The sequence below is a fragment of the Panthera pardus genome, unplaced genomic scaffold (assembly GCF_024362965.1).
Source record: "Panthera pardus isolate Hobbes unplaced genomic scaffold, ASM2436296v1 HiC_scaffold_21, whole genome shotgun sequence".
Taxonomy (NCBI): Eukaryota; Metazoa; Chordata; class Mammalia; order Carnivora; family Felidae; genus Panthera; species Panthera pardus.
Window position 1 is genome coordinate 36,720,600 of NW_026526777.1, and position 21,859 is coordinate 36,742,458.

The following is a 21,859-nucleotide window of genomic DNA, read 5'->3' on the forward strand; positions in this document are numbered from 1 at the left end:
ATTCAGCCCTCAGGAGTACGCACCCACCCACGTCTGTTGCAACCCCAGAAGGCCCTTTTACCAAGTGCAGACACGGGATGTGTGTTTTCAATCCCAGACGACTCCTCACTCCTACGGAGCAAGTGCAATAACTTGTCTCCCCAGCTGCACACTCACATAAAGCTCCAGCCTGACCGAGCAGACTGCACACTCGTGCCGCTGCCACTCACCCACATGGAGGGAGGGACTGTGCCCTCCTCCTAGCCTGCGGATCTATGCTGGACCTGGCCGTGCAATCTCCCAAAGGCCAAGCACCCTCTTCTTGTCCCATCAGCCATGCTCCCACACCAGGTGGGGTCAACCACATCGGTGCCTCTGGGAGAGGCAATTTCCTGCCAGGATGCAGCCAGTGCAACATTTAAGGGCTTTGTGCTGCCTATCAAGTGGCTATACCACTTCCACCCCCTTCTCTCTGTGACTTTTTTCACACGAGACCATCGTAAGCACATGGCACTCAGAGAGACAGCTTACGGATTGTATCTCCTTATTTCCATATACAGATGGCAGAAATTGCTCCCGAATCCAATACAACAAAGGAAGGCTGAGCTGTCGGGCTGCAGAATCTGGCCTTCAGTTTCTCAGCGTTTCTATGACGAAGCTTTCACTCCAGGAACAATTTTGGCATTTGAGTTGCCCCAGAAGCTGAACATTTGGACCATCTTTCCTTCCATCCCATGCCTATGCTCGCCCACGGACTTGAAGCAGGGACGCTGCAAGATCCCTGGCTTTCTCGGGGACACAGGGCAGAGGTGGCAAAAGTGCAACAAAACCGGTCCCACTGGTCTGTTCTGATCCCCCCCCCAAGGCTATGGAGATCCCCAGGGGGCAAGAAAGGGGCAATGGGATCCGGTGGAAGCAGGAGAAATTGTCATGAGGATGCCTGCTCTGTTCCAGGGGAACTGGGCTTCTGAGAGGGACAGAGTCCCTAAAAGGGGAACAGACAGAACAAAACAGGACAAGATGGACAGAAGGCAGAAGAGAAAGAGAAGCAGCCCTTGCAGAAGGGCCTCACAGGGAGGGTGAAATAAGAAACAGCAAGAGAAAGGGCAGACAAGACGTGGCAGAGAAGTGAGCACTCAAGTATCAAAACCACGGAAGGGAGCAAGCCAGGGCTGCACCCACAGAGGGGGCCCAGAATCATTTGAAAATGACAGTGGCCGCCAGGCGCTGTGCTCTCCCTGTCCGTCAGGTGCTGTCCTAAACACTTTGCACACATTATTTCAGTGAATCCCAACAACCCCACGGGGTGGCCACTCTTGTAATCCCATTACACAGATGAGCAGGCTGAGGTGGAGAGAGGGTACACAGTGAGAGAGGGGCCGAGCTCAGCCTTGTCTGAAACTGGAGCCTGTGGGCTATGGCACCTGCCTGCCATCCAGCCTGCAGACCCTTCGAGGCCCTTCCTCCTCCTGGATTCTCACCAGGGAGAAGAAAACAGGGACTTGAAAGTGGGAGTCACTTTCCTTTCCCCATTCTCACCTCCCAGCCTATGTAACAGACACACGGAAGGTAAGCTTGAGTCTCCAGGCCAGATGTCTGCCTGCACGCTCTGTCTCTATGCTGTGGACCTTCTCCTCTCCAAAGCTGGTCTCTCTGTGTCATTCTTGTACCTGGTATAGAGAGAGCAATGTGCCCCCCAGGGTGGGTGTGTGAATTAAATGAGATCTAAGGTGTACACAGCTCATGGCACCACCTGATGATCAGTGAATGTGGCCCCCCTGGGTCACCGATTCAGTGGGAAGGGCAGTCCCGCCACCCAGACCACAGGAGCTCAGACGTGGGCATGTGGACACAGAGCTGCCCAGATGAAGCCTGGCAGATGACCATCTTCGTCCTGTGAGCCCAAGAATGGCCAAGACAGAGCCCTACTCTGAACAGGAGAAGCTTAAATGAGCTGTCTTAGGGGCAGGAATGGAACCCCTCAGGCCTGAGTAGGCTGGTCCTCAGGTATGCGGGGAAGTCACTGCATAATGAAAGGAGGGAAGTGGAACCAGAGTGGTCTGCCTGGTGGTGGTGGAAGTGTCACTGCCCGCGCTGGCAGGATCCCCAAGTTCCCGGGCACTGCTCTCTGCTCCTCCCACCCCATTCCCAACTTGCCATGACATGTCAAAACTATTTCACCAATGGACATTTTATGCATGCTTTTTTCCTGGATAAAACAAAAATGTCAACCTTACCAGATGAGTGTACTTGGTGCTTGGACTACAACTATTATCATTTATTTTGTAAGTAGGCACTGATGCTCAGAGTTTATTTGGCTGATAAATAGAGCATATTTGAACCTAAGGTATGAGCTCACAAACCCAGGTTAATTTTGCTTCCCTCCCGCCCAGCTGCCAAGAACTCAGCCACTCCTCGGTGGCTGGCTCCCAGGATTAAGCTAAATTGGCTGAAAAAGCATGAACAGGGAGCTGATGGCCCCAGTGCCCCCTCCCACTTAGGAGGAGTTCTCTTCCTGCTGCCCCTTGAAAATCAGCCAGCCAACACGCGAGCCAATTAAGGCAAATTGGAAAGCAACAAGCCACCGAAGGTATTGCTCTCAGGACATATCTTTTTATATACAATGGTTGGAACAATTAGACTCTCTCCCAAGGGCACTGGGAGTGACAAGCGAGAGGCTTACAGAAGCTCTGAGCAGGGAATGAGCAAAGCACTGCTGTCCTTAAAACGAGGAGCAGACTCCCCACTGCCCGCTGGCAGGACTCACAAATCCCTGCCACAGTCCCTGCAGCAGGTGGGCAGTGCCCAGGGGAAGCCTCACTCCCTCACCAGGGTTCTGTGGCCACATGTGTGTGAGGTCCCAGGCTGGGGTCTGGAGACTATCTGTGCCCAGGAACCCCCGGTTCCTTCAGAGGCACTCTGCCTGGAGATCAACATCACCATCTACTGCCTTTCTTTCCCACCTTAATCCTGTGTTCTCTTTTGTCTTTTTCATATCGATTTGTCAACTTACTTTATATATTTTAGGTCTTAATTTCTTGCTGTTTACATACATTTTGAAAATCTCCCAGTTTAGGGGTTGGCAAACCTTTTCTGTAAAGGGACAAATCATAAATATTTTCTACTTTTGGAGGCCCACGATACCATCTCTGTCAAAACTGCTCAACTCCACCTTTGTAGTGCAAGAACAGCCAGACAAAACATAAGTGAATGGGAGTGGCTGTGTTCCAATAAAACTTTATTTATAAAAGCAAGTGGTGGGCCGAATTTGAGTCAGGCCAGTTTGCTAACTGCCGTCCTAGTCCATAGTTTTGTTTTTTAATCGTTTTTTATGCTCTCTTTTGTCATACCAACATTTTTCACTTTGACATGATCAAATTTTTCTATCATTTCATGTATGGTTTGTGTTTTCTTGTGTAGCCTATTTACTTTATAGGTGAGGAAACTGAAGCCCAGGAGGCGGCTTACTAAGGTCACACAGTTACTCTACACACAGTTACCCTATAAGATTGCAAGGCACCAACTTTGGGATCAGACAGCTTCAGCTTTGAATTTTGGCTCTGCAATTTATGCTTGGACAAGATATGTATATATGCGCACACACACACACACACACACACACATGCACACAATGTATATATTATATATACACAAATAAATAAATATAAATTTATATATAAATATAAATATTTATATTTATATACACAACTTTTCTTTTTACCTGGAGTTAATTATTATGTCAATTTTAAAAAAATCAGCCTGGTTGTCCATGAACCTTTCACTATTTCATACATTCTGATACCTCTATACTATGTCCAATAATATATTCTATATTTCTAAATAACCAGTTCCACTTTTTCTCCCCTACAGATACCATTTCTGGAACCCTCTGTCCCCTTGCTCTCATCTGGTCTGGCTGCTTTCCAGGCTCAGGATCTCGCCGCCCCCCCCACCACTATTGTGCTACAACTGCTATTTTCTCTTAGTCTCCTTCTCATTTCATAGGAGCAAACCCTACAGTGGTTCCCCAAGAAAAATGCGCTGAAAATAATATGCATCCATGAATTCCTAAAAATGTCTTTATCTTCACTCTTGACTAATAGTTTGGATACAGAATTCTGGGATGAAATATTTTTCCAACAGAATTTTGAAAGTATGTCAGTGTTACTATTGAGATAGGTACTCTGACACCTAATCTTTTTCATGTAAACAATTACATCCCTATGACAGTTTTAATTTTTTTTAATGTTTATTTATTTTTGAGAGAGAGAGAGAGAGAGAGCATGAGCAGGGGAGGGACAGAGAGAGAGGGAGACACAGAATCTGAAGCAGGCTCCAGGCTCTGAGCTGTCAGCACAGAGCCTGACACGGGGCTTGAACTCATGAACGGTGTGATCATGACCTGAACCAAAGTCTGACGCTCAACCAACTGAGCCACCCAGGCGCCCCAAACATCCTTTGGAAGTTTTTAGGCCTTTTATTTTTAACCCCCTGAAGCTCCGGGATTTCCCAATGATATGCTTTTATGTGAGTTTTCTTTATTCAAAGAGCTGGACACTTGATGACTGGCAACCTGAGGATTTTTGCTCTTCAACTCTGAAAAGGGTCCTTACATTATCTTCTTTGACAGCTTTTCTCTCCTCAATTTTTATCTTCTTTCTTTCTGGAACTCCTATGAACCAAAATGTAGGACTGATGTTTCAATTTTATCACCCCTCCCCCTTTTTTCTTTTTGTCTTTTTACCTTTTGAGAGATTTCTTTGATTTTATCTTCCAAAATTATTATGTTTTAAATTTTCTGCTGCCCTGTGTTTTAAGGTGCAAAAGTTCTTGCTCATATTTTGATTATTTCTTTTATAGAATCCTACTTTATTTCAGGGATACATACATTTTATGTCCTTCGTTTGATCCCTGCATTAGCTCTGGAGTCACCTGGCTGCCTGAGGTAGAGATCTTAGACATCAGATCAAAACTTTAAACCACCACCCCCCATTCCTAGTTTTAGCTGCTGTATCCCTTTCTTCCCCCTCCCTAAGGCCAGAGTTTTCCTTGAGTTTTGAGAGAAAGAGAAGGTTCCTTTTTCATCCTTGCATGTTTGCATCTGGGCTGTGGGTTTCTTCACTTTCCTACAGCATTTACCATTCCTCCATCCACCTTCCATCTGCAAAAAAATCTGTTGAAACTACTTATCTGCTACTTTCTCTTCTCTCAATTTATTTGTCCTTGTAGGTTTCTATCTTTAAAACACACACACACACACACACACACACACACACACACACACACACATTTCACTAGGTCCGACTACGCTCCTGGCAGGCCGGCTGCACTGCTGGTGACAGCGGCTGCCAAGAGGAACAGGAGCCCATCCTGTGCGTGTGTGGTGTCCATGGGCACAAGGTGGCCTTGGGCCCTGACCAGCTCAGGGTTCACTTCGCGCAGGCCTCCCCCCCACCCCCACACCGAGTGGCAGCCATGGACCAGCGCTGCCTGGACAGCAGAACCTCTGCCACCACTCAGGCTCAGGGCCATCCCACGTGATGGCCCTATTATGCCTGGACATGACCCGGGATTGGGAGAAATGGGGCGGGATCCTGCCACGGTCACTGGACCTGCTGCTTGGCATCAGTGTGATCCACATTAGCCCCCCGAACTGCACCAAGGGGCTCTTCAGAGCAGCAGGGCACCTGCTGAAACCCATGGTGCCGCTGATCACCTACTGGCCCTATGAAACCAACTGGAAGATCACTCCACAAAGTAACGAAGATTCTGAACTAGCCCTTAGATGCAGGAGCCTGGAGTAGGGACTTCAGACACAGTCCTCCTGGAGGACCTGGGCCAAGCCAGTGGCCTGCTCCTGGAGAAGACGGTGGACATGCCAGCTAACAAGTGCCTGAGATTCCGGAAGGAGTAACCCCTCCTTGTCCCGCATGCTTCTGTCTCTGCCAAAACCCTTCTGGAACAAACCCAGACTGCCAGTCCCTGTTTCCCAGGGCTGGGCCATGAGGACTGGCCTTGCCCAGTCTAGATGCTCTTGGCTGGTGGCCATGGGGCTGCTTAGCACCTGGGAATAAAATGTTTCCTACTGCAAAACAAAACAAAACAAAACAAAACAAAACCTCTACTATCATTTCATTGGGTTTTCAAGGAGAAATGAGAAATAGATACCAATGTCCAATCCCCCATATTTATTACAATTTATTACCTAAAGAGACCACAGGAAGCCCTTCTTAACTAATCTGGAATCCAGAAGCTGGATTTATTCCAAAAATAAATTTTTGGTTATATACAAAAAATTCTGTAAAGACAACATATTCAAGATTAAAAGACAAATGACAAAATGGGAAGATATTTATCTGTATTTATATAAACAAAAAGGAGCTTCTAGAAATTGATCAGAAAAAAAACATTCCAATTTTTAGAATGGACAAGGATATGAAAAGAGGTCACAGAAGAGGAAAATCTAAATGACTATAAAGCATATGAAGAAAAGCCACATGTCAGTCATTATAACAGAAGTGCAAATTTAAGCTACCATGAGGTACTGTTTTTTCAACTCTCAGGCAAAAATCCTGAAGTTTGACAATCTGCTTTGTTGATAAGGGTGTGGGAAACAAGCATTCTCATCCATGTCTGGCAAGTTTTTGTAATGTCTTTGAATATCAGTTTCCTTATCTGTAAAATAGAGCTAATAACAATGCCCACATACTTTATAGGATTATTATAGGATGAAAAGAAAGAATACATGTAAAGTGCCTAACACATACCTACTGCACACTTAATAAACACTGCTTATTAACATTACTAAGATATATTTGATCACATCATTATGTTTTTCTTCACTGAAGCTTCTACAGAAGTCAGGAATAAATGCTGTCTTCCTACTCTCCTGCGGGATCTCCAAGGACGGAGACGATGTCTCACATTTCTGTGTTGCTCTCAGATCCAGGCACAGTGCAGGACACATAGCATGTGCTCACTAAATACCTGATTTTAAAATATAAAGGTCCATTCTTAGGCTACACCTGTAATCTTGGGTTTGTGCTCCTAGTTTCTTATTTTGCTGTGGAATGACCCAGTCCCCAAGCAGGAGGGCAGAGGCCAGTGGCTAGGATGAATGACAGGAATTCAGACACCAGGTCTGTGTGCAGAGCTGGGACTCCGGGGTTGGAGTACAGAGGGCACCCCATCAGCAGACGGCCCCTCTGATGGATGAGGCACATTACTCTGCGATCACTAACACTGCCAATTGCCAATGCCCAGGAAGAAACGCCTGGTCAGGGAAAGGTGCCTGGACCAGGGCAGACACCACAATGCAATCTCCCTGGATCAAGGATGGGGGAAGCTTCTGGTACCACCTGAGGACATGTCTGAATGGCAGGGGCCCTTCCTGTCTCCTGCTGGAAAGTCTGAGGGAAGGGAGGGGCCGAGGAGCACTGATGTCTAGATAGGAGGAATCTTGATGCCCTGGCCATTTTCAATCACAGTCTCTAAGCCCCAAAGATTAGATACCTCAGGCCCTTTCCACCAGACGCTCTCATTTCCTCCTTTGTTTCCCAGCAGCCCCATCTCCTCTGATAACAAAGGCAGAGGGACACAGAGAGTGATGCTAGAATCAGAGGGACCCCAAGGGCTCACCTGGCCCAGTCTTCTGTCTTCAGGTCAGTGACCTTCTAAACCATTCTCAATGCAAGCAACCATTATGCCTGGCATTATTAACAGCATGACAACTGACATTTGTTGCGTTCATGGTTGACAGAAAGCTGGGACACATGCTATCTCCTTTGGGGTCATAGCGGCCCTGCAGCCTATGTGGGGCAAAGTATTCTTATTTTGTACAAATGAAGGCACAGGCTGGGAGATGCAAGGTCCCTGGCTCTTCCAACCCCAAATGCTATTCTCCTTCTGGAAGGTCCACAGAGTCAATTCTGTAGTTCATCATCTGATGGTCAATTTTACATACACACATATAGTTGTGTCTGCTTTTATTTAAACCCAATTTCACTTGCTCATTCCTTCACAGGCATGGAGAACAGCTGGTTACTGTCCGTTCTTCTGTACATGCTTTGCAAAGTCAAGGACAGCAAATGACTCATCCAGAAGCCTTCTCCTGGCCAGGCTGCAAACTCAAGCTCTCTCTCCCTCTCTGGTCAGCAGGGGTCTGAGGGTTGTGAGTAGGTGGATAGGGGCTCTGAGTGTTCCCAGGCAGGCGGGAGGGAAGTGGGGGGGAGGCAGGGAGGTGGGGCAGTGTGTGCTCTGGAGACGAGAACTCATCTATCTCACTGGCACGGAGAATGTTGGAGAAAGCCATAGACTTCATCACGTCTCCCCTCCAAGGCCTCCCTGCCAGGCCAGGGTGGAGGGACAAGCCGAGGGCGCCTGCTGAGAAGTCCCTGAATAGGCAAGGCCTGCCAGCCTCTCCAGGGGAAAGGAACTGTCAGCTCAGGCCCCTGGTGGAAACATACTTCCTTCTAAGTCTTCAGACCTGAGCTCTCCCGCAGCTTGTACCTGAGGAGCTGACGAGGCTGGTGGAGAAGAATTACAGGACTCATGAAATCTCTCTTCCCTGGGGGTTTAACCTTCTCCTCAAGAAATGCAAGGAGGTCTCAGGTCAGACAGAGAAAATAAATTTCCTGAGGTGTGTGATTTTTGGGTAGCCAAGCATCAGCATCAGAGTGGCAGTGACACAGTCTTGGGGCTGGAGAGCCAAGTTCTAGTCCCTCTCGGCTGGTGGGGTTTCTGGGGGACCCTGGCTGGCCCAGACACAGACCCCATTTGGCTGCAATTTTTATAACAACGACAACAAAAGGCTAAAACCACCTGATATGACTGCTTAGAAGATATAATCGAAGGAAAGTGCTCAGAAGACAGACCTCAGAGGCCTCATGGTCTCCCTTCCTTGGTCATCCTCCTTCTGGGGACCCCCTCACCCGTTGTTCTGAGCCAGGGTCCTCCTCCCGGCCCACACCCACCTGTTATGGTCAGCCATCCTTCCCCCTTCCTCCCTCCCTCCCAGGTCATACTGCATCTCTCCCCAGTGTCTGGGCCCCCCAATTCCAATCCCAGTCTGCACCTACGCCATGCCTCCCCTAAACAATGCCCCCCAGCCGTAAGCATAATCAACAACAGCATTACTGCCAGGTGATGTGTCACCTACTCTTCGAGTGTTGTGTTTTATTTAATCCTCACAACAGCCCTGAGGTAGATACCATCACCACCAGCCCCATTTTACGGATAAGGAAACTGAGACCCGGAACGGTAGGTGGTATAGTGGAGATTCAGACATAGAAAGTTGAACCGCAGATCCTGTCCTTTTGGCAATTAATTCTGCTCCTCACGGTCCCTATTTTCACTCATCCCGAAATCTCCCCTCTTCCACAAAGCAATATAGGAGGGGGTGGGGGAAGGGCCTCTTCCAGACTCAATGGGCCAGAGGGCCTGACCTCTGTCCCCTGAGGGCATGCTGTCACCCCTTCCCTGTCCACAACCTTCGCTGTGCTCAAGAGATGCAAGAGTGCTGTGCATCACGAGATGCAAACAACCTTCAGTATTGGCAGAAGCAAAATGCAGCATGGAGGGTACAATCTACCACAAAATAAGCAAAGCGTTTGAAAATCAAATAAAAATGACCTTTGCTTTAGCCACTATTTGGGATTATGTGCGCCGTGACTGGTGACTCAGGATGTGGGTGACAGGCGCTTAATGATTTAATTAGAACCACAAATAGGGCTAGAAAGGACCTCACATGCCATTTTTCTTAACTCCGTGGTGTTATAGATGAGGAAACTGAGGCCCACCGAGGGGTAGGGACGTCCTTTAGGCCTTACAGCCAGGAAATGGTGGCCTGACCTCGGGACCAGCAGTTCTTCTGTGTCTCAGACTGTATCTTTTAGCAAGTAGATGGAAGGCAATAAAAGCACTTCCTAGCAATTTTTACGAAGCATACTGGCTAATGCTCACCATGCCACCCAAGTGGATCCTGTTATTTTCATTTTGCAGATGAGGAAACTAAGGCTCAAAAACATGTCAGCGCTAAGTGGAAGAGTGAGCGCTGAGGAGGTCCCTGACTAGCATTTCCCAGGTTCTCTCTCACCTCACGTTTGATGAACACATACTGCACCCAAGTTATGTCGGGCACCACACAGAAGGAGGGGCAGGAAGTGCCTTCTCTCTGGGAATTCACGATCCAGGAAAGCAGCAGGTGTTGAGGTGGGGGGCAGGGACTGTGTGCTGGGACAGGTATAAGAAGGCACTGAGGTCAGTTTTCCATATACATTTTTCTTTTTTTTTTTTTAATGTTTATTTATTTGAGAGAGAGAGAGAGTGAGCAGGGGAGGGGCAAAGAGAGAGGAAGAGAGAATCCCAAGCTGGACTGGGGCTGGATCTGAAGACCCTCGGATCATGACCTGAGCCAAAACCAGAAGTTGGATACTTAACCAAACCACCCAGATGCTCTTTTTTTTTTTTAATTTTTATTTATTTTGAAAGAGGGGGGGTAGGGGAAGAGAGAGATGGAGAGAGAGAATCCCAAGCCGCGGTCAGCCATCCCACGTGCTGTTGGCACAGAGCCAGGTACAGGCTCCGTCCCCTGAGCCATGAGATCATGACCCAAGCAGAAATCAAGAGTCAGTCCCTTAACCAACTGAGCCAACCAGGCACCCCCATATACCTTATTTCTTGACCAATATCTGAGACGACTCTGGTAGGCGTGGGCAAGGCAGCCAAGCCCAGAAGTGGTGGGAGGGGGTGCCAGGTAATCGGTGGCTGGGCAGAGCCCCCACCCCAGCTCTGAAGTGAGGCGTCTGTCCCCGCGCCCCCAGCACTGAGAAGTACAAGGCCTTTGCCCCTGCCAGGCACACGGAGAGTCTGCCCATAATGAGGCAGGCAGGCATTTACCCCGGCTTGACCCAGACTCTGCTCCCAGAGACAGCTATTTACATCAAGAACTGTTCAAGGACAGGGACAGCACAAGCAATTACTGGCAGTAAAACCCAAGCCCGGCTCTGCTCCACTCCCCCACCCTGTTTTTCATATGGTCAATAAAGTGGCTGCCGGATCCGCCCTCTTGGCAGCGGAGTTTAGGTGTGAGTGTTCAGCCGGGAAACCAGCTGGCCGCACAGGGGGAGAATTGACTGTCTTCATCAGATTGTAGGTTTAATGCCCCAGCCCAGGGGCAGGCTGCTGGCTCCAGATGTGGCCTGTCTGCGGGGGCATTTTCTAAAAAGCCCCTTCAAGCTAACAAAGATGAAACTCCTACAGCCAGGCCATTCCCTCCCCTGCAGAGCCTATAAAAGAGCTATCAATGTGTCTGGTCCCAGGGACAGAACAAATAAAAAGGGCCTTCCCTGTGCTCCCTTGAAATGTCACATGAATCCATTCAGGCAGAAAGTTTTCACAGAACTACAAACAAGTCCTCCTTTCCTGGTCCGCCACCCACTGGGAGGTGTGCTCAAGCTATGATCCAGGTGTGTAATTCAGGTACATGACGAGACTGGACGCTGAATGAGAACACAGACACGACAGCATGTAGCACAGATGCACAAATGCAACACGGGGCCTGGAGCATCACGTGTGTTTGCGACAGCCCTGAGCTGCCTTACTCTCTAGACGGAGAAGGACGCTGAATGCCTCATGCCCATCCTCCACCCCAACTCCAGAGCGACCCATGCCGCCTTCATGCTGGACTGCTCTCCCTTCCCCCATGCCCATTTCCACTGGTTCAAATCCCACCTCTTCTGCAAAGGCCTGCAATGCCACTTCTTCCAGGAAGCCTTCCTTGAGTCTCCCAGCCAGATCCAAACACAGCACGATCTCCATTCTGCTCTAATAATAAACAACGCTTTCTGCCCTGAAATTACTCTCTTATGCAAATATCTGAGCTCCCCCCAAAATCCATCAGGGCAGGATTCGTGTCTGATTCATTTGCACAACCCCCTCAGGGCTAAGCACAGTCCTTGGCACACAGCAGGAGCCCAGCGTCTCCTGACTGAATGAACACGACATTCTATACACACACGTGAAAAGATACACGAGGGTGGCAGGTAGGTTTCTTCAGTTTCCCTCCCTTGTTTCACTCCTTTTCCTGCTCACCTAGGTGGAAGTTTTTGTTTTTTCCCCTCAGTAAATCATTTATATCAAATGTATGCATTGGGTGGTAGCTGGCATCAGGAAAAAGGCAGATTAGTGTCCAAGAGTCAGGTATTCTCTTCTCAAGACTGGAAAAAATCAGGCATCTGCTCCCTTGGAAGGACCCAAAGGTTCGCTGTGGCCCTTTGGAGAAAGAGCGGGGCTCTTGAGAGGAGGGTGGAGTTGGAAAAGGTTGGAGGGGGGTGGGGGGAGCTGTGGCTGGCTGGAATCCAAGAGAAGGGCCTCCCTAACCAACACGGCACTCAGGAGGTGGGCTCTGCGTGTATGGTGACATGAGAAGGCATTCGGCCAGCTATGTGCTCCGAAGAGTTGACACGGAGACCACAGTTACCCTGGAGCTGATAGGAGTTGCACAGCCATGCCCTTGCCGTGAGGCACAGTCCAAAGGCCTCTGTCCCCAGCAGCAAACCCAGAGGAGGCATCCCGTGTGAGGACTGGAGAGGCTTCCTCCACTCAGAAACTACCCCTGGGAATCCTGAGCCCCCGAAATGGAACATCTCTTCTGTGCCTGCATGTTTAATGACACAGTGACCATCCCTAGAGCTTCCATTTACACAGTTACATCTCATAAGCAACTTTCATAGTTACAGCCTCCATGAACTGACCATTGAAATATGCTGGCCGCTCTCGGACTATGCGCAGCTCTTTCACTCCGGCAATTACTGGACCAATCCACCAAGGGAGAAGGGTTACCTCCCATTCTCCCAGGCACTCACCCAGACACAGTCTGAAATCAGGGGGGAGTCTGAACTGGGTCACATTTGCTTCTGCGAAGGTTTCCTGCAAAGTTAGAACCTCTGGTCCTATTGCAACACTTAGATTCCTAATTCCAAAATGGAAAGTCTCTGTCTGGCTATGTTAGTCTCCAAACGCCTCCCACCATCACGATTCTCAGTCACCCAGGAGGGAGGATGAGGGTGGAGGAGGAATTTGTATTTGAGGCCCACGGCCAGGGGCTGGAGTAGTGCCTGGCAGGGGTGTGTGGACTAAAGATATTCTGGTACTTCTCATGCTTTTATACATGGGGAATAAAGGTGTAAATAACCCACAATGATAAGGTGCATCCACTTTGTGAGTCCTGCCAAGTCAAGGTTGTAGATTCAAATTCTAGCAGCTCATTTGACTCAAATATCCCACACCCCACCTCGTTGTGGCCATGATCCTACACAGCCATCTTACAAGTGCACAGGCAGCTGGAGAAAAGAGTGGGAGACTGTTCTGGGTTGAATCGTGTCCTGAAAGATGCATCTGCCTAAGTCCTACCACTTTGTACCTCAGAATGTGGCCTTGTTTGGAAGCAGGATGGCAGCAGATGTAATTAGTCAAGATGAGATCATGCTGGAGTAGAGTGGGCCCCTAATCCAATATGACAGGTGTCCTTATAAAAAGGGGACATTTGGACACAGAGATAGATATGAACACAGGGAGAATGCCATATGAGGATAAGGCAGAGATCAGGGTGACGCAGCAGAAGCCAAGGAACACCAAAGAATTCCACGAACCATCAAAACCAGGAGAGAGGCCTGCAACACTTTCTCCCTCACAGCCCTCAGAAGGCACCAGCCCCACTGACAGCTTAATCTCGGACTTCTTGCCTCCAAGACAGTGAGACAATACATTTCTGTTCTTTAAGTCACCCAAGCTGTGGTACTTTATAATGGCACCCTGAGAAAATGAACATAGAGACCTGAGACAGACTACCTGTGCTGGTGGTGATATCATGAAGCTAAGTTAACCAAGAGTCAGGCTCCTATTAGTTTAAGAAACATATATTAAAAAAGCTACAGATGGATGGATGGATGGATGGAGGGATGGATGGGTAGATAGGTAGTGATGGATGGATGGAGAGATTTACAGATGGACAAATAGATGATGGATGGATGGATAGATGGATGCATGGATGGATGGATGGATGGATGGATGGGTAGGTAGACAGACAGGTTGTGATAGATGGACGGATAGATCAATATATGGATAGATAGATGATGGGTGAGTAGATTGATGGATAGATGGATGGATGGATGGATGGATGGATGGATGACAGATACATAGGCATACAGATCGATGATGGATGGATGGATGGATAAATGGGTAGGCAGATGATAGATAAATAGATAGAGTGACAGATGGATAGATAATGTATAAATAGATCTGACTGCTGTGCGGACATGGTGCCTGGGTTCCCCCCAGCCTAGCAGCCTTCCCATACAGGGCTGGAGAGAGACTTGCCTGTCTGGGTGGCATAGGAGAAGCATAGGAGAAGCATCACACAAGGAGACAATAAAATCCATACTGTACAATCACTATGGCAATTAGACCTCCTGAGCACCCTTATCCTTATCCCCATTTTACAAAATAGGAAGATGAAGCTAGAGAAGTTAAGTCATTAACCTAACACCACCAGACTAGTAAGTGGCAGGGCTGGGATTCATAATCAGATCTGCCTATCCTCAAACACGGGTCCTTTTGTCACAGCTGCTGCTTTGCACAAACACTTCCCTCAATGATCCCATGTTCAAATAAAGGAGGTCAAAAGACCCAACCAAAGAGTTAGACCAACTTAGAGGGGGAAGTATTTTTACACCCTATAATCCAGGCCAGCCCATCCTCACCAGTCAGGGGACATATCATGAGGCCCCTGCCCTCTGATCCATGATTCTAACCTGCTTCCCTTCAAAGTACTGGCTCTAACCACTGGCCTCATGCTGCCTCGTGCTGTGTATCTAGCTTCTGGATTCTGCTGTCCTGTGGAGGTTCTGGCTCAGTATGCCTTTCTGGCCCCAGAATCCCCCCTTTCTTTTGGCTCCTCTAATTTCTGGCCCATGGAACTCACCCCTGGTCCACTCTTAGCCAAGCTAGCCTTAAGCATTGTTTCTTTGGGGGCTGGCCAGCCCCAGTCCCTCCATGGGGGAGGGAGAGGAGGCCAGACACCATGGCTGATACAAATGCAATCATACTTGCATGTCAGAAATCTTGCTGGGCAATCACACTGGAGACCTGCTAAGATGTATGTAAATGTCTTGGAGTCTTGTGGAGCTTTGCGGGGGGCTGGTGGAGGTCCCCTCTTCAGGGGCCCAGGCCTGGTGGTTCCCTTTCATGTCCCTAAATTGAACTCCCATTCCCAGGACTTGGCCTGATGGAGCACATTAGCTGTAACCCTAGGCCTACAGAACCTGGCTCATATCTCACTTGGCCCTTTCTATACTGCTCTCAAAGATTCCCAACCATGCCAGATGCTGTGGCCTCTGAGATGCCTTCATGCTGTTCCTCTGTCTGAGAGAAACCTCAGCCTCCTCCTGAGGCCTTTCCTCCTCTGCTTTGCCTAGCCAGCCCCTACTCTTCCCTCAGGTCTCAGCTCAGATGGCACCTCCTCTAGATTCATCCTACACCTGGGTTGGGTGACTGTCTGTTATGTCATCTTTATCATCTGGTAATACTCATCAGGGCCCTCCTTAAGTTCCAGGGTGATGTACTCGTCTGAGGTCCTCACCAACTTGTCATCTGGACAGGCAGGACCTTTGCCTGCCTTGCTCACACCGAACCTTTAGGGCCAGCACCCAGTAGGGGAAGGATAAACAACTGTGAAGGAGTGCAAGACCAAGGCCACAAATGGGGCATTTGTGACTTTCAGAGGCCAAGTAAGTTTTTCCAGAGGAAGCCCCTGGGCCCCTAGCCTAGAAAGCGTCCCCACAAATGTTGTCCATCAGGGCAGAAGGACAGCTTCTCAGGACCACCGTGGGCCCCAACGGGACTCAAAGCCCACTGGACCCACCCCTAACAGTGAGCCAGGAGTCTACTCTCTGAGCTCAAAGCTCGTCCCTGGAACACCATGAAGTCTAGCAAAGAGCACAAACCAGCATGAAGCAGGCACAAGAAAACTCCACCATTCAAACCAGCAATGTTAAGTCTCCAGCAACCATGAAAGGAACATGGTCATGCTATGTCAACTATGAACAATATTTGCTTGTCCTTAAGACTACAACTCACAATTTGGGGCACCTGGGTGGCTCAGTCAGTTAAGCGTCTGACTGTTGATTTTGGCTCAGGTCATGATCTCACAGTTCATGAGTTTGAGCGCCACTTTGGGCTTTGTGCTGACAGCACAGCACAGAACCTGTTTGGGATGCTCTCCCTCTCTCTCTATCCCTCCCCTGCTCACACTCTCTCTTTCTCAAAATAAACAAACTGAAAAAATTTTTTTAAAAGACTACAACTCACAAAAATAGCACTTCCATGAGCTAAATGTAAAACCAAGGCCAGGGGCGTTCAGCCCATGTGAAATTTTCACATCAAATCAATACCTCTTCAGGAGCTGTTTCCTGATACCTCCTGATACTTGAAAGAAGTTTGACTGGCTAAGGGCTGAGAGAGAAACTTGAAAGAGAGCCCAGGCCTACCTGGAACTTCATAACAGGAGGAAGAAGGAGAAAGAGGAGGAGGAGGAAGAAGGTGGGCAGGAGGGGGAAGGTAAAGAGAGGGAGGGGGAGGAGGGGGATGCAAAGAAGAAGAAGAGGGAGGAGAAGGGGAGAGAGGCAGAGAGAGAGAGAGAGAGAGAGAGAGAGAGAGAGGAAGAGAGGAAGATAATGAATATATGTCTTACTGTTATTTCTAGATCTGTTTGGCCTGGTCTACCCTTTGCGGTACGGCAAGGGAAACTTTGATCCTGGATCTATTTTGTTTTGATTTTTCTCTTGGCCACCTTGGCTGTCCATTCCTCCCACACCAAGGCTTAAGGAAGCAGGAGGCAATGCCAAAACTGCTGCAGTTCTAACAGCTTCGTATCTTTGTTTTCTTGAAGCGTTTGTTCTCTATGACCCTCACAGGGCCCTGGGATTCTAGCCTGTGAACCTTAGGCCCAGGGCCAAGGGCTTGAAGAGGCTGTGAACAGTTGTGTCCTTCCTCCCATCCTGCCAGTGGCCTTCCCTTCTGCCTGGCTCCCCTGACACTTGTTCAGATAACTAATTGCGCATCCTCTCACCCCACCTTCTCTATCAGGGGGGTGTTATTGTGTGGGCAACATTCCTTTAGTTTGGGTTCGCTCTTGTGTTTGCCAATTTATTCACCTTTAAAAATGATTTCTCCATCTTGGTTCAAAAACCAATGGACTCAAATACACTTTCTTTAGACTGCATACAACCCACAAGATAAATGATAACATTAGCAAATAGATGAGAACAGAGGAAAATAAGGTAATAAATGAGATGCAGTTAAAAGCTGACTGGAAGGTTTTAACATGCCAATCTGGTTCTGAGTCTCCTAGAGGCCAAAGCAAAGATGGCAATATGATCAGACACAACTGGGAGTGCCCAGTGCCTCACAAAGAGATCATTAAGTGTCCAAATAATGCATTCAGCATGAAAGATGTGGTTTAACTCTGGCCTGGAGGAATGTCGTTGGCTCTCTCCTTTCTTCCATAAATATTAAATGAGCATCTTCTAATTGCCCTGACCTGTAGGCTCTGGGGATAAAATATGTATCAAGCTGTGATCCCACTCCTGCTCTCCATAAAGAAAGAGATTTGCATTTTTAATTGAGTTTGGCTTTGGGTGGTGAATTTTTGCCCAGAGGTGTGGAGAGCTAGGGAAGTGGTTGTGGAAAAGAACAGACCTTCTGGTTACCTTTTCTATTTTCTCAGCCTGCAATACCCAATCCTTCATTCGCTGCCCAGAGATGTCCTCATTCTTCACTGTCGAACTCAAATGCCACCTCCTCCAGGAAACCCTCCAATACATTGTCAGCCTGAATTAATTGTTCCCATAGCACATGACATGTGATTTAACTTAGCACTTATTTCATTTTTCCTTCTGGCATAGACTTTTTTGCCTTTCCCCCTGGCCTAACTTATTCGTGTCTGTATTTTCAGGGTACAGCCCAGTCCCAGTCAACATAGGCAGTAATCAATAATACATCTCCTTGTGTTGTATTAAAGATCATTTATTTTCATGAAATGGTAAGTTCAGAAGTCAGATACACAGCAGTTAATTTCATTCAGGACCGAGGCAGCTCTGAGCTGAGTGAAGTTAGCAGGAATTCAGCATCAACAAATCAGGCCCCAGTGCCAAGAGCCTCCACAACCTAGAAGGACTCACACATTCTCCTGCCACTCAGGAGGGTGGCTTCTCAAGTTTTCCCTAACCAAAGGGTGTGAGTATTGATATTTTTCTTCAACCTACTGACCTATACTGCATGCACTGCTTCCACTGTGAGAAGCAAGTGACAGAGAGGCCTTGTCTTGTCTAAGGTGTGGAGGGCGGGGCATGAAGGTCACAGAAAGAGCTCTGGCTGTGGCAAGTGGATGTAATTCCAAGTCTTTGTGTAATGGTTAATGGTGGCGTGCATGGCTGTGTGTGTGGCTAATGGCCGAGGGCACATCACTTAACTTCTCTGAAGCTGTTTCTACAATTGTCCATAAGGAGAGTAAAACCTAACTTGCCCAATTTTTTTTAAGTTTATTTATTTTGTGAGAGAGAGAGAGAGAGAGAGAGAGAGTGTGTGTGTGTGTGTGTGTGTGTGTGTGCAGGAGTGGGGGAGGAGCAGAGACAGAGGGAGAGAGCGAATCTCAAGCAGGCTCTGCACTGTCAGCACAGAGCCTGACTTGGAGCTAGAACTCACGAACCCATGAACCATGAGATCACAATCTGAGCCGAAATCAAGAATCAGACACTTAACTGACTAAGCCTCCCATGCTCCCCTATTTATTGCCCAATTTTATAAAGTATGAATGTTATAAGGTAGGTGAAAGGGTTTATAATAAAACCCATCCTGGGATTGTGCTTGTTAAATATTTTTTCCTCTCTGTTTTTTTTTTCCCTTTACTTAGTTTTGGAGGCCTCTGCTGCTTACTGGCCATGTGACTTTATGCAAATTGCTCAACTCAAAACTCGTCAGTGAAATGGGCCACCAAGGACTAAATGCAATTACACATGTACTGAGCTTGCCGCATCCATACCAGGGGTCAGAATATACATGTTTATTACAGGGGTTCATATGTGCAGCATAATTCATGAATTAGGTCTCAATTCATCCATTTATTCATTCATCCACTCAAACAGATGGCCCATAGCTCTTGTGTACAACTCACTGTGCTACATACAGGAAACACAGAGGATCATGACACCACCCCTGCCCTCCAAGGGTGTGAGGTCTATATCCTTTTTGTCTTTTTTTTAAAGTTGATTTATTTGTTTTGAGAGTGGGGTGGGGAGGGGCAGAGACAGAAGGAAAGACAGAGAATCCCAAGCAGGCTCCACGCTGTCAGCACAGAGCCCAACACGAGGCTCAATCTCATAAACCGTGAGATCATGACCTGAGTCAAAACCTGACCTAACCCCCAGGTGCCCCTCCTTTTTGTCTTTATCTTGTACATATTCCACCCTCCTCTGAATGCCCTTTGTCTCTCCTGGGTGTCTCCTCTGGAGGGAACAACCCGGATGATAAGCAGCAAGCTTAGGTACCTGATTTATGCAGTACCTGTGTGAAGCTGATGTATAACCCCCTTTGCCCCTCGCTATTGCACTAAGGGGAGTCCTCCCTGGAATGTTCTGGGACAGAGGGCTGGTTCCCAAAGAGACAATCCATGGCAATGTCTGATCAGCACAGACTCTCTGTTGGAGGTCTGTGTTGGTTCTAGAGGGAGAGCATAGGGGCAGCCAGACCTCAGAGAAGCCTTCATTCAGGTCAAGTCTACATGAAAGATCTGCTTCCACGGCGAGGCTGGAAGCAGCAAAGACAGGTGATGATTCAGGGAAAGTTCTGGAAATAGAACCCCCCAGCTCTTCTCCATTAGGGGCAAGCACAAGCTTCCACCCACTCTGACAGGCCTGGGGACCATTTTGGGAAGAACCAGTGTGCTGTCTGCACCAGATGACTCATGCCCAGGCACTGAGTGTGCCTCTGGTCACTCTCTGCATGAGGATGAGGACCAGGATGGGAGAAACAAGGAGCCCAATTCTCTTTTGCTGAGCCTCAGCTGTCAACAGCCAGATTTAACCAACACACAATATAAATCTTCATGGGATTAGTTTAGTTTGGTTCAACTGTACATTACTAATCTTCTCATACCCACCCCCCACCTCCAGGATTTTGCACCATTGTCACTTGGGCATAATTTTCCTATCAAGAGCTAATTGTTATAGACAACCATGAATAACTATGATTTTTCAGGGCTGAGAAAGTGGGGTGGGATTCTAACCCAACATCAGCAAAAATAATCATAAAAATAAGCTCCTGTTTTTTCAAGTCCCCTCTGTAGGACTTGAAGGGAAGAGGCTCTCTGAGGTATGTAGCTGAACCAACACAGCCTTTTTGGGGGGCCTGGGATAAAAGGAGTCTTTGCTGGGATCTTTCTGGCCTCAGCACAGGCTCTGAGACCAGAGCAGCTGGGCAGAAGACCAGAAGCTTCAAGAGAAGCTCCAGGGGCCCTGCTGCCCTGGCCTCAGGGCTCCAAAGGGAAGCAGATGCTGGGACAATGGCCAAGGTCCCTCAGAGAAGGCAACCAGCATGTTTATATGTCACATTTCCTGGCATCCCATTTTCTAAGCATGCCTTATCCCTGCTCAAAGACATTCCTTTGCAACACTCAGTTGGGTCTTGCTTTAAAAGGGGGTGTGTGACACAAAAATCAAGACTTTTCTGAAAACCCGCAACAACTGTATGCTGTTTAAAGAATTTACCTTATAGGATGGCTGTCTGCAGGATTCTTCAAATGATGGGGTGTTCCTTACAGGCATTTGGAATGGGATGGGATTTATGAACTTTAACTTGCATGGAACTTTACCTTCCCCCAACATATCTGAGGCCTCCTTTGCTCATCTTTGGTTGTTTCCATGGTCCATTGGGCATGGGGACCAGGTTGTCTCTGGTTTCATGTCCTGCCTCTCCAACTAGGCTCCCTGGGAACTCCTGTTCTCTCTACTCCAACTCTGGAGATCCCTAGGGCTCTGCCAAGAGTAGGTACTTCACGCACAGCTGGTTGATCAAAAGGGATGAGTTTACATCTTCTGTTTAAGTTATACCTTCTTTCTGACCACATACTAATTAATTTCTAAAAATACTTTGCTTTACAAGTGACCTCTCTTTGCCTCCCAGAGAGCCTCTGGGATCAGGTGAGACACTGTGGGAAGAAAAAGCAGCCCTTGTTTGCCTAACTTTAATTAAACAATCATTTCCCTAAGGATTCTGAAAGGCCAGGCCCTGAGCTAGAGTCTGGAGTGACAGAGGAAGGATCCAGTTCCTGACATGGGGACTGAATGCACCAACCAGTGCACCCAGTAAGACATGTAGAGGCTGTGATAGGATCCATCAGTAGAGCCATCATGGATCAGGATACAAATGTACTTTAGTCCCCAGACTACACCTCAGGATAGCATCTACTATTACTACTACCTTTAGGGATTCTGCTTTTGATCCATGAGACATGTTGTGCCCTAAGGCAGAGGCTAACTAGTGTTCCCTCTCCTTCCCTGGGCCTCACTTCACTCTTGGGCAGACCCTCACCCTGTAAGGAGGCCCAGGCCCTGGTTCATGGATCCAAAAGTCTGGGCACTCTTTCTTCTTCATTGGGGAACCCAGCTGCTGGGGTGGGTAGTAATATATTGAAATACTCCACCTCTGGTATTTCCTGTTACCTCTTAACACTTCCCCCATCTTGTAAGCCAGACTCTCAGAAAATGGATTTATATCTCCCTGTGGGGAACTCAGGAACAGCACAGTAACCCCCTTGACCAGTGCTGTC

General features: G+C 48.0%; 1 protein-coding gene and 1 pseudogene across 3 annotated transcripts in view; one reads left to right on the top strand and one right to left on the bottom strand.

The window, feature by feature from the left end:
- The window catches only part of KCNH1 (potassium voltage-gated channel subfamily H member 1), a 387,829-nt gene that overhangs the window by 26,222 nt on the left and 339,748 nt on the right, over positions 1-21,859 (bottom strand). The window lies entirely within an intron of this gene.
- Positions 5,455-5,893, top strand: LOC109254953 (methyltransferase-like 26; annotated as a pseudogene).